Genomic DNA, 19231 nt, shown 5'->3' with positions numbered 1-19231 from the left:
ATTGGCAGGCAGAATGTTCCTGATGTTGGGGAAGTCCAGAACCTGGGGTCATAGTCTAAGGATAAGGGGTAAGCAATTTAGGACTGAGATGCGGAGAAACTCAAAGAGTTGTTAACCTATGGAATTCTCTACCGCAGAGAGTTGTTGATGCCAGTTCGTTAGATATATTCAAGAGGGAGTTAGATATGGACCTTATGGCTAAAGGGATCAAGGGGTATGGAGAGAAAGCAGGAAAGGGGTACTGAGGTGAATGATCAGCCATGATCTTATTGAATGGTGGTGCAGTCTCGAAGGGCCGAATGGCCTAATCCTGCACCTATTTTCTATGTTTCTATGTTACTATCTCCGCTGGGACGCTGGACCAGCTCCCATGGTGGACACCGTTTTTTACAAGGGACAGTAAAGGATCCTGGCTGGTCCAGGTCCTGATCTGGTGGGCCATAACTGTCACGTATCTCACATTATTATATACAACTGTATCCTAACATGCTATACATGACTGTAATAAGATATGACCTGTAACCACCAGCATACCTTACCACCAGGGGTGCACTTGCAAGAGAGAAGTATATAAGGAGGTCTCAGGCAAGTGCAGCATTCCAGAGCTGTGAAAAAAAGGTGCAGGTCCAGAGTGACCTTGACTTCACTACGTGCCTCGTGTGAATCTGCACTGAGGGGACAGGACTTTACAGTGGCGACAGGTTACGGGATTACAGAATCCACAGAATGGCGACCAACGGATCAGATGAAAAGTACAATGCGGGAGACAATTGGGAGGACTTTATAGAAAGGCTCCATCAACGCTTTGTAACCAAAGACTGGTTAGGCGACGATAAGGCAGACAAGAGAAGAGCCCATCTCTTGACCGGCTGTGGCTCGAAAACATACGCTTTAATGAAGGATCTGTTGGCACCCGAGAAACCAGCAAGCAAGTCGTTTGAAGAATTGAGCACACTGGTAAGAGACCACCTGAAGCCAGCGAGCAGCCTACACATGGCCAGACACAGGTTCTACAACTACAGACGCTGTGTGGGCCAGAGCATACCCGACTTCGTGGCGGAATTTCGGAGAGTGGCTAGTTTATGTGAGTTCTCCGATGAACTGAAGAGAGAAATGCTGAGAGACTTTTTCATTGAAGGAATAGGCCATGCAGGCATATTCTGAAAGCTCATAGAGACCAAGAACCTGACCTTAGAGGCAGCAGCACTGGTTGCACAGACATTCTTGGTAGGGGAAGAAGAAACGAGGTTGATTTACAATGCAGGTACGACAACTAACGAAATATCGGAACAAGAAGTTCACAGCTGCTACCCCCACACACAGACCAAAACCAGGAGAACAGGCTCTCGACAGCAGGCAGAAGCCATCAAGGGCCACAGGAACAGCCGTTCACACCTCATCAACCCACAATGCGAGCAATCAACTACAAACTGAGAGAAGCTCAAGAGAGATCAGCCAGACGCAGCTCATTCTTTGGGAACACTTTGAACAATGGAACAGGTCTGTGCTGGAGGTGTGGGGGTGTGCACTCATCAAGGGGATGTCGAATTCAGCAGGCTGTTTGCAGAAATTGTGAAAATACAGGGCATTTGGCCCGCATGTGCAAAAAAACAGCAGCTCGGCTGGTATACGAATCGGATGGGTCGGAAAGCGGACCAGAAGATGGTGAGGACAGTACCCGGGACACTGATGTACAGCGGGTCAACACGATCAATGACCTGCTGCTCCTACAACAGGATGCCTCCAATAATGATGAGGGTCCTACTCAAAGGGATATCTGTCAATATGGAGCTGGATACGGGAGCGAGTCAATCTCTCATGGGCGCTCAACAATTTGAACAACTGTGGCCGCATAAAAGAGACAGACCAAAACTCACAAGGGTCGACACCACACTAAGGACCTATATCAAAGAAATCATACCAGTCCTCGGCAGCGCCATGCTCTCTGTCACACACAAAGGGACAGTGAACCGACTTCCCCTGTGGATTGTCCCCGGAGACCCCCCAGCACTGCTGGGGAGAAGCTGGCTGGCAAAACTAAACTGGAAATGGGATGATGCCCATGCCATGTCATTTGAGGAACGGACCTCCTGCTCAACAGTTATAAAGCGATTTGAACATCTCTTTAAGCCAGGTGTGGGCACTTTCAAAGGGGCCAAAGTCAAAATCTGCATCACACAGGATGCTAGACCGGTCCATCACAAAGCCAGAGCTGTACCCTATGTGATGAGGGAAAAGATTGAACACGAACTAGACAGGCTTCTGCGGGAAGGCATTATATCACCTGTGGAATTTAGCGACTGGGCAAGTCCCATCGTCCCAGTCATGAAGCCTGATGGATCCGTATGAATCTGTGTGGACTACAAATCTACCATAAACAGAGTCTCCCTACAGGACCAGTACCCGCTGCCCAGAGCGGAGGACTTATTTGTCACATTAGCTGGAGGTAAACTTTTCTCAAAATTAGACCTCACATCTGCGTGTATGACGCAATAAGTGACCGAGGAATCCAAGCTACCCACCACCATCAACACACATCGAGGCCTTTTCATGTAAAATCGATGCCCATTCGGCATCAGGTCAGCAATTGCCATATTCCAGCGCAACATGGAGAGTCTGCTCAAGTCCATCCCGGGGACGGTTGTATTTCAAGACACCATACTTATCACGGGCAGGGACACCGACTCCCATCTCCGTAATTTGGAGGAACTACTAAAGCTGTTGGATCGGGTAGGCCTACGAGTCAAGAAATCCAAGTGCCTGTTTCTCGCACCCGAGCTTGAATTTTTGGGCAGAAGGATTGCCGCTGATGGAATCCGCCCAACAGAGACCAAAACAGAAGCAATTCGCCTGGCACCCAGGCCCCGGAATGTCTCAGAACTGCACGCCCTTCTCGGGCTACTCAATTACTTTGGGAACAAATGCAGAACTTAAGCACGCTGCTGGAGCCTCTCCATGTGCTACTCAGGAAGGGGTGCGATTGGTTTTGGGGGGACGCCCAGGAAGGCACAAACCTTCTGTGTTCCAACAGTGTTTTGACTTTCTTTGACCCAGGTAAAAAGCTAGTTCTCACATGCGATGCGTCAGCGTATGGGGTCGGGTGCGTTTTGCAACATGTCAATATTGCGGGCAAATTACAACCCATAGCTTATACCTCCAGGTCACTTTCGCGGGCGGAGTGCGGGTACGGAATGTAGAGAAGGAGGCGCTCGCGTGCGTGTACGGTGTCAAAAAGATGCATCAATACTTTTTCGGGGCCAAGTTCGCATTAGAAACCGACCACAAGCCCTTCACGTCCCTCCTATCCGAGAGCAAGGCAATAAACGGCAACGCCTCGGCGCGAATTCAACGGTGGGCACTCATGCTGGCGTCCTATGACTATACCATAAGGCACAGACCAGGCACAGACAACTGTGCCGACACGCTCAGCAGGCTACCCCTGGTGACCACGGAAGGGTCTGACGAACAGGACTGTGAGATAGTCATGGCAATCAATGCCTTTGAGTCCACAGGTTCGCCCATGAAGGCTCGCCAAATCAGAGCCCGGACGGCCACGTTATCCTTAGTAAAAAGATGTGTCCTAACCGGTGACTGGGCAGAGGCTCGCGATGCCTGCCCCGAGGAACTAAAATGCTTTCACAGGCGCATGCATGATCTATCACTACAAGCAGACTGCCTGATGTGGGGCAGCCGAGTAGTCATGCCTCTGCGAGGCAGAGAGGCATTTGTCCGGGAGCTCCACTGCGAACACCCGGGGATCATTCTCATGAAGGCCATAGCCTGATCCTACGTCTGGTGGCCTGGTATTGACGCGGACTTGGAGCTCTGCGTCCGAAGGTGCACCATTTGTGCCCAACTCAGCAATGCCCCCAGGGAGGCTCCACTGAGCCCCTGTCCCTGGCCTACCAAACCGTGGTCGCGGGTGTATGTAGACTATGCGGGCCCATTCATGGGCAAAATGTTCCTCATAGTTGTAGATGCATTTTCAAAGTGGATCGAATGCACCATTTTAAACTCGAGCACAACCTCCACCACTGTGGAGAGCCTCGCAACCATGTTTGCAACGCATGGAATCCCTGACATCTTGGTCAGTGACAATGGTCCGTGCTTCACCAGAATTCCAAGACTTTATAATTGACCACGGCATAAATCACGTCAAGACGGCACCGTTCAAGCCGACCTCCAATGGCCAGGCGGAGACAGCAGTGCAAATCATTAAACAAGGCATGCTTAAAATCCAAGGTCCCACGCTGCAGGGTCGCCTGTCGTGACTGCTGCTGGCATACAGATCTCGTCCGTACTCATTGACTGGGATCCCCCCCGCGCAACTGTTGATGAAAAGGACTTTAAAAACAAGGCTCTCATTAATCCTCCCAGACATGCACGAAATCGTTGAGGCAAAGCGCCGTAAGCTGACTGAGTACCATGACAGAAATTCGAGGGGGAGATGGAATGAGATAGGGGACAAAGTGTTTGTACTAAACTATGGCAGGGGTCCCAAATGGCTTCCAGGGACAGTAACGGGCAAGGAAGGAAACAGGCTACTGGTAGTACAAATGGACAATGGCAAAACCTGCCGGAGGCATGTAGACCAAGTCAAAAGCAGATTTACCAACAACACTGCGGAACCAGAGGCAGACTACAATGTGGAACTTGCACCACACCTGGTGGACAGACAGAGGGAACAACATGAGGAAAGGGCAATCCCAATAGACAGCCCAGGCGAGTCAACAACAATCATACCAATCGAAACAGACAGGCCAGGCGAGATACCAGCAACCACACCCAAAGATAAACAGACACCAAGGCAAACAACTGAACCACAACTCAGATGCTCCACGCGAGAGTGTAGACCACCTGAGAGACTGAACCTGTAAAGACAATAAGACCTTGGGGGAGGGTGATGTCATGTATCTTACATTATTATATATAACTTTATCCTAACATGCTATACATGACTGTAATAAGATATGACCTGTAACCACCAGCATACCTTACCACCAGGGGTGCACTTGCAAGAGAGAGTATATAAGGAGAGGTCTCAGGCAAGTGCAGCATTCCAGAGCTGTAAAATAAAGGTGCAGGTCCAGAGTGATCTTGACTTCACTACATGCCTCGTGTGAATCTGTACTGAGGAGACAGGACTTTACAATAACGGGTGATTTTTCGTTTTCAAATGCATCCATCACCAAGTGCAAGACTGCAGGCTGTGCCATTTCCACCCCGGTGGTGGGCAATGGTAGCCGACTGAGAGCATCAGCACAGTTCTCTGTGTGTGGCCTATGCCAAATTATATAGTTATATGCAGACAGAGTGAGCGCCCATCTTTGGATGCGAGCAGAGGCATTGGTATTAATACATTTGCTCTCTGAGAATAGCGATATGAGCGTCTTATGGTCAGTTTCTAACTCGAACTTAAGCCCAAACAGATACTGGTGCATTTTTTTCACCCCGTAAACGCATGCCATAGCTTCGCTTTCAATCATGCTGTAGGCTCTTTCGGCCTTGGACAAACTCCTGGACGCATAAATGATGGATTGCAATGTTCCCGATTCATTTGCTTGTTGTAATACACACCCGACCCCGCACGAAGACGCATTACAAGCTAGCACTAAACGTTTACATGGGTCATTCAGAACAACAGTTTGTTGGAACATAACAGATATCTGGCTTTCTCAAAAGCAGTCTCTTGGATTTCCCCCATACCCAGTCATCTCCCTTGCGTAGCAACACATGTAGAGGTTCTAGCAAGGTGCTTAACCCGGATAGGAAATTACCAAAATAATTGAGAAGTCCCAGGAACGACCGCAGCTCCGTCACGTTCTGTGGTCTCAGCGCGTTCTTGATGGCCTCCATTTTGGCGTCGGTGGGTTTGATGCTGTCTGCCGTGATTCTTCTCCCTAAGCACGTGACATCTGGTGCCAGAAAAACACACTTTGAGCGTTTCAACCTGAGTCCCACACGATCTAGCCGACTTAGAACCTCTTCCAGGTTCTGCAAGTGTTCAATGATATCCTGACCTGTGATCAATACTTCGTCTTGGAAAACCACGGTGCGCAGAACCAACTTTAGCAGACTTTCCATGTTCCTTTGAAAAAAGCTGCAGCCGATTGAATCCCAAACGGGCATCTATTGTACATGAACAGACTTTTTTGCGTGTTGATGCAGGTGAGGCCTTTCGAAGATTCCTCCAGCTCCTGCGTCATGTAGGCTGAGGTCAGGTCCAACTTGGTGAACGTCTTCCCTCCTGCCAGCGTCGCAAATAGGTCGTCTGCCTTGGGTAGCGGGTACTGGTCCTTTAGCGAAAAACGGTTAATCATTATTTTATAGTCCCCACGAGTTCTGACCGTGCCATCGCCCTTGAGAACCGGAACAATCGGATTGGCCCACTCGTTGAACTCAACCGGCATAATGATGCCCTCTCATTGCAGCCTGTCCAGCTCGATCTCCGCTTTCTCTTGCATCATATATGGCACTGCACGTGCCTTGTGGTGGATGGGTCATGTACCGGGAATCAAGTGGATCTAACCTTCGCCCCAGAGAAATTTCCGATGCCTGGCTCAAACAACGACAGGAACTTGCTCAAAACCTGGGCACATGAGGCATCGTCAACGGACAAAAGCGCTCGGATGTCGTCCCAGTTCCAGCGGATTTTTCCCAGCCAGCTTCTGCCGAATAGTGTGGGGCCATCTCCTGGTACAATCCATAGTGGTAGTTCATGCACCGCTCCATCATAGGAGACTTTTACTGCTGCACTGCCAATTACAGGGGTCAGCTCTTTAGTGTAAGTTTTCAGCTTGGTATGAATAATGCTCAGTTTGGGCTTTTGTGCCTTGTTGCACCACAGCCTCTCAAAGGCCTGTTTGCTCATGATAGACAGACTCGCACCCGTGTCCAATTCCATGGATACTGGAATTCCGTTCAGTTCAACTTTTAACATGATCGGTGGACATTTTGTGGTGAAGGTGTGTACCCCGTACACTTCTGCCTCCTCAGTTCAAATCTCTCGTTCAGTTTGATCCGCCATGGATCGGTCTTCCTCTGCAACATGGTGGTTTGCAGGATTTGCAGCTCGTCTGCACATTCGCTGGAAGTGTCCCATTGTTCAACAACCTTTGCACGCATAGTGTTTGAAGCGGCATTGATGGGCTCGATGATCACCTCCGCAGCACAACAAGGTGTTAATTGCCTTGCATTCACACTTGATAGCGGACTCTGAGTCATCTGAGGTCGTGCAGCTGCAGGCGTGTACATTCTGCCATATGCATTCCTGCCTGAAAATGACGTTACTTTGTGTACAGTACTTGCCAATGCATCTTTATACTGCAAAATTTGTTTGGTGTTATCACTGGTGGACATAAATGCCTGGGCTATCGTTATGGCTTTGATCAGGTTCGATGTTTCAACAGTCAATAGTTTGCGAAGGATAACCTCATGGCCAATGCCAAGCACAAAAAAGTCTCTTAGCATTTGCTCTAGGAATCCACTGAATTTGCAATATTCTGCAAGGCACCTTAGTTTGGCGATATAGCTCGCCACTTCCTGGCCTTCAGACCATTGACATGTATAAAATCGATAACTTGCCATCAAAACGCTCTCCTTCGGATTTAGGTGCTCCCGGACTAGCGTACACAGTTCTTCATACGATTCGGTTGTTGGTTTCACCGGACAAGAAGATTCTTCATGAGGCCATAGGTTGTTGCCCTGCAGACAGTGAGGAGAATCGGCTTTCGTTTGGCAGCGTTCTCATTCCCTTCCAACTCGTTGGCCATGAAGTATTGGTCGAGTTGCTCCACGAAGGCTTCCCAATCATCACCTTCTGAGAATTTCTCCAGGATACCAACAGTTCTCTGCATTTTCGCGTGATGGTTCGTTATCTAGTACTCGTTGCCAGTTGTTATGTCTCAAATAAAGCAATGTGACTGAGTACTGTAGACTTGAGTAAGTGTGACCTTAGTCTCTTTTTTCTTACTCCAGAGTGCCTGCACAGCATGGAGGCCTGCTTTTTTGCAGTGCTCCCAAGGGATGCTGGGATCCCTTGGGACTCCAACAGATATACCTCTGGTGGCGGTAGAATGCTGGTTACAAGGTGTTGCATACATAAAACTAATGTTGGTGCATCTGTCATCCCAGGGGATTTGTAGGATCTTGCGCAGACATCATTGGTGGTATTTCTCCAGCGACTTGGGGTGTCTACTGTTCATGGTCCATGTCTCTGAGCCAGAGAGGAGGGCGGGTATTACTACAGCCCTGTAGACCATGAGCTTGGTGGCAGATTTGAGGGCCTGGTCTTCGAACACTCTTGTCCTCAGGCGGCCGAAGGCTACACTGGCGCACTGGAGGCAGTGTTGAATCTTGTCGTCAATGTCTGCTCTTGTTGATAAGAGGCTCCCGAGCTTTGGAAAATGTTCCATGTTGTCCAGGGCCACGCCATGGATCTTGATGACTGGGGGGCAGTGCTGTGCGGCGAGGACAGGCTGGTGGAGGACCTTTGTCTTATGGATGTTTAGCGTCAGGCCCATGCTTTTGTACGCCTCAGTAAATACGTCAACTATTATCCGCATGCCAGACACGAGACTCCGAAAGCAAACGCTCTACTCAGAACTCCTTCACGGCAAACGAGCCAAAGGTGGGCAGAGGAAACATTACAAGGACACTCTCAAAGCCTCCCTGATAAAGTGCAACATTCCCATTGACACCTGGGAGTCCCTGGCTAAAGACCGCCCTAAGTGGAGGAAGTGCATCTGGGAGGGCGCTGAGCACCTCTAGTCTCATTGCCGAGAGCAAGCAGAAATCAAGCGCAGGCAGCGGAAAGAGCATGCGGCAAACCTGTCCCACCCTCCCTTTCCCTCAACGACTATTTGTCCCACCTGTGACAGGGACTGTGGTTCTCATATTGGACTGTTCAGCCACCTAAGGTCTCATTTGAAGAGTGGAAACAAGTCTTCCTCGATTCCGAGGGACTGCCTATGATGATGATCATCATCATCCCAAAGGGTCTATGTAGATATCTTGGAGCCACAATGTGATGGCTGTCAAAGGAACAGGAAGGTGGACCAATTCTGTGAGACCACTTCTCTGTTGATGTGTGATTTGTAGATGGAGAAGTTTAGGTTTTAGTACAGGAGAAACCGAATATATGCATCCACATTTTAATATATGATAAGATCCGTTTTGTCCCATCTGTTAGAAACCTCCCAAAATACTGTCCTTTTAACGGTATTCTCAACAATTTACTACATTTGAGGACCATGCAGACTTATGCAGTCTACGCCTGATAATTTGAAATCTGATTTCCTAAAAATTTAAGTTATCCAATAATTTGAACTGAGCAACGTAATTAACACAGCAAAATGAGAATGTATTACTAACAATTGAAATATCAGATGATTTGAATTAAATTACTTTTAATTAAGAGAGATAGACTGTACCCTGTTCAGATTTATTAATTTGTGACTGATAAATAGAAAGGTCCTAATTCTAGCATTCTCCAATGCTATAGCTGGGGGGAAATTGATGTATGAGTTCTTTTTTAGTGTCTTTAATGTTTGGGTGGATTCAGCAGAAGACATTCATGTCCTATTTCCCCAGCTCCAGAACTGCCTGTTTTAGGGAAGTCAGTCTGAGAAAAATCAAGCCGATCATGGATATCTATAAAATTGCACCGATATGTCAATGATCAAATTGGAGGAAATAAAAATGTACATTTTTTTGATTCCATTATAGCTTTTTGTTTGTGTGTGTGTATGTGTGTGTGTGTGTATGTCTGAGTGAGTGAGGCTATAATGCATGCTAGGGAATGTCATAGCAAAATTTTTATTTTGCTTAAATAGAGCAATGAAGAAAAATTGAGTGTTGAGAAATTCAAATATTAATTCAAATATCAAGCATCAGGTTCCTGATATTTTCTGATGAACTCCATTGATTCTTCCACTACAAATCAGCAGTTATCTGGGTTTAGAACCCTACTGGGCACGTTTATCCAGCTTTCTTTGCGGGTTCAGAGCAGTAAAAGTATATTCCTCAGGAGATTATGCAGATAACTATTTTGAATTGGTAAGCACTATTACTGGAGCCACCAAATTAGATTTTCAAAAGAGTGATTAGGAATACAGAGAATCATTGGAATGTACCAGAAACCCCAGAAAAGACCATTGCAAATCCTCTTTACTTTGAACTGTTGAACATTTTGGGGTGGATTTGGGCAGTAAATAGAAGTAAATGCATTCTTAAAGGCTATTGCCTTAAATCCTCCACAAAAATATCTGCACCTGAAGTCTCCCAAAAAATATCAGTTCCTTTAAGGCCGACTACAAGAGATACAAAGGGGCAAGGTCATGAAGGAATTTAAATACAAGGATGAGAATTTTAAATTTGTGTGTTGGAAGACAATGAGGATCAGTGAGGACAGGAGTGATGGACAAACAAGACTCAGCGTGTCACGCAAGTGTGACCCTGAGCTTCCGGTCGCCTGTCACTTTAATTCTCCACTCCATTCCCACTCTGATCTCGCCATCCTCGGTCTCCTACACTGTTCCAACGAACCCCATCCCGCCCTCCCAGAGCCTCTTTATTTATTTCTTTTTTTATTCTTGTCTCTAATGGCAGCTGGTCATTATCCCGCCATTCACACCCTAACTTGACTTATGTTTTTCTAACTCCTGGCATTACCATTTCAATTTGGCCCATCATCCCTTTTGTCTCTCTAATGTCTCCTGTGTTTCAACCTATCACAGACCTTCCCTTTTGTTCTTTCTTCCCCTCCCCCTATCAGTGCCTGTTAAGAATCTGTTTTTTCCAAACAATCTCCAGTTCTGACGACCCGAAACATTAACTCTGCTTTCTGTACACAGATGCTGCCTGACCCGCGGAGATTTCCAGCATTTTCTTCTTTTATTCAAGACTCAGCATGGGGTAGGATACTGGCAGCAGTATTTTGATGAGCTGAAGTCTATGTAGGGTAGATAATGGGAGGCTAGCCAGGAGAGTATAAGAATAATCAAGTATGGAGTTGGACATGAATGAGGGATTCAGTGGCAGATGGGCTGAGGTAAATGTGGAGGTGGGTGATGTTATGGAGGTGGAAATAGGTGATCTTTGTGATGGAGAAGATATAGGGCAGAATTTTCTGAGGTAAGAATGGGTGGGTTGGAGGCATGGGGGAAGTAAAAGTTGAAAAAAGTAAAACCCAATCCCACCCGCCTTCAACTCGACCACTTTCACCTTTAACTCTGGCAGGACGGGGACCGTGCTGCCAACCCACTGCCAAGAGGCGGGTTTAAATTTACATATGATAATGAGGCCTTAAGCCTCTACTTTAACCTACTTTGCAGGTTTTACTGCAGGTGGCCGGGGATCCCGGGGCTCGGCATTCCTGGTGGCTGCAACGAGGCGACCTCAGCCTCGGCGAGCAACGTTTGTGGGCCGGGAGGAGCAGGAATGCTTCCTCCTGGCTCCCCAAGGTCTCCCACCAGCAGACCGTAACCCCCCGGGGTCGGGGTTCAAACTCACCCTGGGATTGGGACCCCACCCCACCTCGGGATTGCGATTCGGCCCCAGGGTCGGGGATCGGACCCCCTCCTCTGGTGTAACAGACCCATCCCCCCGGGGGATTGGACACCACCAAGGCTTGGACACCCTCATGCGCCAGCATCCCGGGCCTAACACTCGCTGGTTGCTGAGGCCTCCTTCTCCTCAATTTGTGTCCGGGATTAAATATGATAGTTTCTGTCATTCAATGTTTAGATGGAGTGAATTATGGTTTATCCAAGACTGGATGTTGGGCAAGCAGTTAGATAGCACAGAGTCAGTAGATGGATCAAGAAAGGTGATGGAGAGGTAGAGCTGGATATTATTGAGTTGGGATGAAATTGCTTTAAATGAAAACTATAGGCGGTGAAATTGCTTCTTTTTATAGCCCCGTTAGCGCATCCACACCGACCCTATAAACTTATTCCCACCCCTTCATATCTCTGTAAGACTTGCAGACATTTCTCTGGGGGTGTACACTATGTTGTCATTAGAAGGATCCTTGCCTATTTCTTTGCAAGGCAAGGTCTAAAGATATTGAAAACTGTGGCCGAGAAATTCAATCGTGTCGTGCCAATGTTTCAGGCACTTAACCAAAGCATGTGTCCAATATGGTGGGCAGAAAGCGTACCCTCATTATAAGCCGGTACTGTGGCACCCGCTATATTGGATCAGGCTTCTCTGTAGGCATCCAGGACGCATGCCAGAACCATGGAAAACACTGAATTGTATATTCAAATTAGGGTCTTGTGCTTGTTGGAAGACCGTTCGGGAGGAGCTTTGGAGTTTACGAGTTAGCGCTCTCCACATGGGACATTACTCAAAGGGAGGGCAGATCGAGTAATTGTTAAAAAAAGTCATGTGCCTGATTTGCAGTCCTCCCAATGTGTAGAAAATTGGGAGGTTCATGACCAGATGTGCTGATCTGTGCAGAAGATTGTCTAATTTGCCCTCCTGTTGATTACGCCTCAGTGGCGAGAGCTCTAATGCATAAAGGGACTCCAAGATGCCAACACTACTGGGCAATTTAGATACCCACTTCATAATCGCATGCCTACTTTTGGATATAAAGATAAAGTTATAGTAACACTGTGTCCAGCTGAGAAAAAAGCCCAGTCAGTATACTGAATGAATACAAAATGTAAGCTAGAGATTAATTATTGAAAGGCTAATTTTCAAACAATTTTTGTTAAAATCACTAATAAATATTGAAAGAGAAAGTTATGAACCCAAGTTGCATTTAGTTCAATTTTACATTTAAAAAAAAGCAAAACCCACTTGGTTTACAATGATCCTTTATTTTACTCCCAAATGGAAATTCTTGGCATAGCTACAGTCCCACCCACAGAGATCACAGAAATATTTTAGAATGTGTGAGCTGTACACAGTCTAAAGAGGGGGAAAATAAAATATGTCGACTGATTCTTGACAATGACATGACAGAGAGGGTGAAGTTTGAGCAGCACATAAATAAAATGGTGACCACATTAACTGTATCCAGCAAACGATTAGCAACTGATATTTTCAGGTGAGGTGTAATATAAATTTTAACATAATATAATAAGCTAATCCTGAAGGAGTACAAGAGTATCTAGTATCATTTACATGAAGAGACAAAATGGAATATCTGTGGTAACAAAGTCAGATGGTCAGGGTTTAGAAAACCACTGTAAGAAGGCTGAAGAACACTGAATGCAAAACAGATGCAACAGAACAAGGAGAAGTATTACAGGAGACATGAAATGGGTTCAAAGAACATGATATGTGAAAAAAATCTTCCATCAATAAAAGACCAAGCCAAAGGTCAGTCGTGTTATCCAGAGTCTAATGCTATACCTTACAAACTACGATCCCATTCCTTGGCTTCTTAGTTATTAATCAACTACATTTCCTTGTCCATCATATCGGTTATGTCTTCAAACAACTGCCACAGTTTAGTTAAACATTACCATGCTTTATGCTGACTGTCCTTTAACAACTTATAATTTTTCTGTTTTTCCTCTAGATTTTTCCAAAATCTGTTAAATATTTCCCCAACAATAGAATCTACAGTTATTTGGCTAGTTTGCCCTCACACATTTATATGATTAACGCTAATTTAACTATAGACGCAACTTTATTTGTTCAAGTTGTGAAGTTGAGGCCCTAAGTTTTGGAACTCCCTCCCTACATCACTCTACCTCGCTACCTCTTTTTCCTCCTTTAAGATGCTCCTTAAAACCTACCCCTTTGACCAAACTTTTTGTCATCTGCCCTAATTTTACCTTATGTGGTCAGCTCTTGTGAAGCTCCTGTTTCAGAATAAGGGGTCGGCCATTTAAAACGGAGATAAGGAGGAATTTCTTCTCTCAGAGGGTCATGAATCTATGGAATTCTCTACTCCAGAGAGCTGTGGAGGCTGGGTCATTGATTATATTTAAGGTGGAACTAGATAGATTTTTGAATGATAAGGGAGTCAAGGGTTATGAGGAGCGGGCAGGGAAGTGGAGTTGAGGTCAAGAACAGATCAGCTATGAATTAGTGTGCACTCATATCGCAGTGTGGGCAGGCCAGTGCTGTCCCTGGGCTTTTGGCTCTTCTAGGCCCTGTACCTTCATTCACTGCACTTCCGCCACACTATCTCGCCGCTCCTCCGCCACAAATATTCGCCGCACCTCCGCCACGATCCCTCACTGCTCCTCCACCACAAAAACACTCGCCGCACCTCCGCACCAAACATTCGCCGAACCTCCGTCGCGATCACCGACCAAATCTCAGCAACGATCCCACATCACTCCTCCGCCCCGATCACTCGTCGCAAATCCACCACGACTTTCCCACTTCTCTGCTGTACCAGGCCTCACTGATGCTCCTGCTAACGCTCCAAACAGTGACCTGGGTCCTGATGACGTCGCCCAGTCGCCCACCTCGATTCCGTCGCATATTTGTGTCAGCTCCCGGTGGAAGATGCAGTGGCATGCTCCAGCTCTTTTTATAGCCCGGACCTGCGGAGATGTTCTCTCACAGGTCGAGGTGGCCCACGAGGTAACAGCTTTGAAGCACTGACCACACTTGATCAGCTCCGTTCGGCAGGCCACATTGTCCGCATGCCAGACAGGAGACTCCCAAAGCAAACGCTCTACTCGAAACTCCTTCTCGGCAAATGAGCCAAAGGTGGGCAGAGGAAATGTTACAAGGACGCCTTCAAAACCTCCCTGATAAAGTGCAACATCCCCAAAGACCGCCTTAAGTGGAGAAAGTGCACCGGGGAGGGCGCTGAACACCTCAAGTCTCATTGCTGAGAACACGCAGAAATCAAGCGCAGCCAGCGGAAAAAGCGTGCGGCAAGCCTGTCCCACCCAACCATTTCCCTCAATGACTATCTGTCCCACCTGTGACAGGGACTGTGGTTCTCGTATTGGACTGCTCAGCCACCTAAGGACTCATTTTAAGAGTGGAAGCAAGTCTTCCTCGATTCCGAGGGACTGTCTATGATGATGATGATCAGTACACAGCACTGTTTTGTTTTGTGTTTAGTTAGTATGCGCTGAATGTATCAACAGTAGATTTTGGGTCAATAACTACACTGTAAGGAAGCAAAATATTTCCAATTGTTAATTCTGATGACTTATTGATTAGCACCACCCATACATCAGAATCATGTTGAAGTAGATTAACTGCGCAGTGTCACTGGTTTCCTAAAGCGCTTCAGTGAACCTTGTGATACATCTATAAAGTCCTGTCCCCTCAGTACAGATTCACACGAGGCATGTAGTGAAGTCAAGGTCACTCTGGACCTGCACCTTTATTTCACAGCTCTGGAATGCTGCACTTGCCTGAGACCTGTGCTTATATACCTGTCTCTTGCAAGTGCACCCCTGATGGTAAGGTATGCTGGTGGTTACAGGTCATATCTTATTACAGTCATGTTAGGATACAGTTATATATAATAATGTAAGATACATGACATCACCCTCCCCCAAGATCTTATTGTCTTTATAGGTTCAGTCTCTCAGGTGGTCTACGCTCTTGCGTGGAGCGTCTGAGTTGTGGTTCAGTTGTTTGCCTTGGTGTCTGTTTTTCTTTGAGTGTGGTTGCTGGTATCTCGCCTGGGTTGTCTGTTTTGATTGGTGTGATTGTTGTTGACTCGCCTGGGCTGTCTGTTGGGATTGCCCTTTCCTCATGTTGTTCCCTCTATCTGTCCACCAGGTGTGGTGAGAGTTCCACATTGTAGTCTGCCTCTGGTTCCGCAGTGTTGTTGGTAAATCTGCTTTTGACTTGGTCTACATGCCTCCGGCAGGTTTTGCCATTGTCCATTTGTACTACCAGTAGCCTGTTTCCTTCCTTGCCTGTTACTGTCCCTGCAAGCCATTTGGGACCCCTGCCATAGTTTAGTACAAACACTTTGTCCCCTATCTCATTCCATCTCCCCCTCGAATTTCTGTCATGGTACTCAGTCAGCTTACGGCGCCTTGCCTCAACGATTTCGTGCATGTCAGGGAGATTAATGAGAGCCTTGTTTTTAAAGTCCTTTTCATCAACAGTTGCGCGGGGGGGATCCCAGTCAATGAGTGCGGACGAGATCTGTATGCCAGCAGCAGTCGCGACAGGCGACCCTGCAGCGTGGAACCTTGGATTTTAAGCATGCCTTGTTTAATGATTTGCACTGCTCTCTCCGCCTGGCCATTGGAGGCCGGCTTGAACGGTGCCGTCTTGACGTGATTTATGCCGTGGTCAATTATAAAGTCTTGGAATTCTGCGCTGGTGAAGCATGGACCATTGTCACTGACCAAGATGTCAGGGATTCCGTGCGTTGCAAACATGGTTGCGAGGCTCTCCACAGTGGTGGAGGTTGTGCTCGAGTTTAAAATGGTGCATTTGATCCACATTGAAAATGCATCGACAACTATGAGGAACATTTTGCCCATGAATGGGCCCGCATAGTCGATGTGCACTCGCAACCACGGTTTGGTAGGCCAGAGCCAGGGGCTCAGTGGAGCCTCCCTGGGGGCATTGCTGAGTTGGGAACAAATGGTGCACCTTCGGACGCAGAGCTCCAAGTCCGCGTCAATACCAGGCCACCAGACGTGGGATCTGGCTATGGCCTTCATGAAAATGATCCCCGATGGATCACGGTGGAGCTCCCGGACAAATGCCTCTCTGCCTCGCAGAGGCATGGCTACTCTGCTGCCCCACTTCAGGCAGTCTGCTTGTAGTGATAGCTCATGCATGCACCTGTGAAAGGGTTTTAATTCCTCGAGGCAGGCATCGCGAGCCTCTGCCCAGTCACCGGTTAGGACACATCTTTTTACTAAGGATAACGTGGGGTCGCTGGCCGTCCAGGCTCTGATTTGGCGAGCCGTCATGGGCGAACCTGTGGACTCAAAGGCATTGATTGCCATGACTATCTCACAGTCCTGTTCGTCAGACCCTTCCGTGATCGCCAGGGGTAGCCTGCTGAGCGTGTCGGCACAGTTGTCTGTGCCTAGTCTGTGCCTTATGGTATAGTCGTAGGACGCCAGCATGAGTGCCCACAATTGAATTCGCGCCGAGGCGTTGCCGTTTATTGCCTTGCTCTCGGATAGGAGGGACGTGAGGGGCTTGTGGTCAGTTTCTAATGCGAACTTGGCCCCGAAAAAGTATTGGTGCATCTTTTTGACACCGTACACGCATGCGAGCGCCTCCTTCTCTACCATTCCGTACCCGCGCTCCGCCCGCGAAAGTGACCTGGAGGCATAAGCTATGGGTTGTAATTTGCCCGCACTATTGACATGTTGCAAAACGCACCCGACCGCATACGCTGACGCATCGCATGTGAGAACTAGCTTTTTACCTGGGTCAAAGAAAGTCAAAACACTGTTGGAACACAGAAAGTTGCGTGCCTTATTGAAGGCGCGTTCCTGGGTGTACCCCCAAAACCAATCGCACCCCTTTCTGAGTAGCACGTGGAGAGGCTCCAGCAGCGTGCTTAAGTTCTGCATAAAGTTCCCAAAGTAATTGAGTAGCCCGAGAAAGGCGCACAGTTCTGAGACATTCCAGGGCCTGGGTGCCAGGCGAATTGCTTCTGTTTTGGAATCTGTTGGGCGGATTCCATCAGCGGCAATCCTTCTGCCCAAAAATTCAACCTCGGGTGTGAGAAACAGGCACTTGGATTTCTTGACTCGTAGGCCTACCCGATCCAACCGCTTTAGTACTTCCTCCAAATTACGGAGATGGGAGTCGGTGTCCCTGCCCGTGATAAGTATGGTGTCTTGAAATACAACCGTCCCCGGGATGGACTTGAGAAGACTCTCCATGTTGCGCTGGAATATGGCAATTGCTGACCTGATGCCGAATGGGCATTGATTGTACATGAAAAGGCCTCAATGTGTGTTGATGGAGGTGAGTAGCTTGGATTCCTCGGTCAATTCTTGCGTCATATACGCAGATGTGAGGTCTAATTTTGAGAAAAGTTTATCCCCAGCCAATGTGGCAAATAAGTCCTCCACTCTGGGCAGGGGGTACTGGTCCTGTAGGGAGACTCTGTTTATGATAGATTTGTAGTCCCCACAGATTCGTACAGATCCATCAGGCTTCATGACTGGGACGATGGGACTTGCCCAGTCGCTAAATTCCACAGGTGATATAATGCCTTACCGCAGAAGCCTGTCTAGTTCCTGTTCAATCTTTTCCCTCATCACATAGGGTACAGCTCTGGCCTTGTGATGGACCGGTCTAGCATCCTCTGTGATGTAGACTTTGACTTTGGCCCCTTTGAAAGTGCCCACACATGGCGGAAAGAGATGTTCAAATCGCTTTATAACTGTTGAGCAGGAGGTCCGTTCCTCAAATGACATGGCATGGGCATCATCCCATTTCCAGTTTAGTTTTGCCAGCCAGCTTCTCCCCAGCAGTGCTGGGGGGGGTCTCCGGGGACAATCCACAGGGGAAGTCGGTTCACTGTCCCTTTGTGTGTGAAAGAGAACATGGCGCTGCCGAGGACTGGTACAATTTCTTTGGTATAGGTCCTTAGTTTGGTGTCGACCCTTGTGAGTTTTGGTCTGTCTCTTTTATGCGGCCACAGTTGTTCAAATTGTTGAGCGCCCATGAGAGATTGACTCGCTCCCGTATCCAGCTCCATGTTGACAGATATCCCGTTGAGTAGAACCCTCTTCATTATAGGAGGCATCCTGTTGTAGGAGCAGTGGCCATTGATCGTGTAGACCCGCTGTACACCGCTGTCCCGGCTACTGTCCCCACCATTTTCTGGTCCGCTTTCCGACCCATCTGATTCGTATACCAGCCGAGCTGCCGTTTTTTTGCACATGCGGGCCAAATGCCCTGTATTTTCACATTTCTGCAAATAGCCTGCTGAAATCAACATCCCCTTGATAAGTGCCCACCCCCACACCTCCAGCACAGACCTGTTCTGTTGTTTAAAGTGTTCCCAAAGAATGAGCTGCGTCTGGCTGATCTCTCTTGAGCTTCTCTCAGTTTGTAGTTGATTGCTCGCATTGTGGGTTGATGAGGTGTGAACGGCCGTTCCTGTGGCCCTTGATGGCTTCTGCCTGCTGTCGAGAGCCTGTTCTCCCGGTTTTGTCTGTGTGTGGGGGTAGCAGCTTGTTTAGTGCTGTGAACTTCTTGTTCCAATATTTCGTTAGTTGTCATAGCTGCATTGTAAATCAACCTCGTTTCTTCTTCCCCGACCAAGAATGTCTGTGCAACCAGTGCTGCTGCCTCTGAG

The sequence above is a fragment of the Pristiophorus japonicus genome, chromosome 5 (assembly GCF_044704955.1).
Source record: "Pristiophorus japonicus isolate sPriJap1 chromosome 5, sPriJap1.hap1, whole genome shotgun sequence".
NCBI classification, from domain to species: Eukaryota; Metazoa; Chordata; class Chondrichthyes; family Pristiophoridae; genus Pristiophorus; species Pristiophorus japonicus.
Note: the sequence above shows the minus strand (reverse complement) of the source record.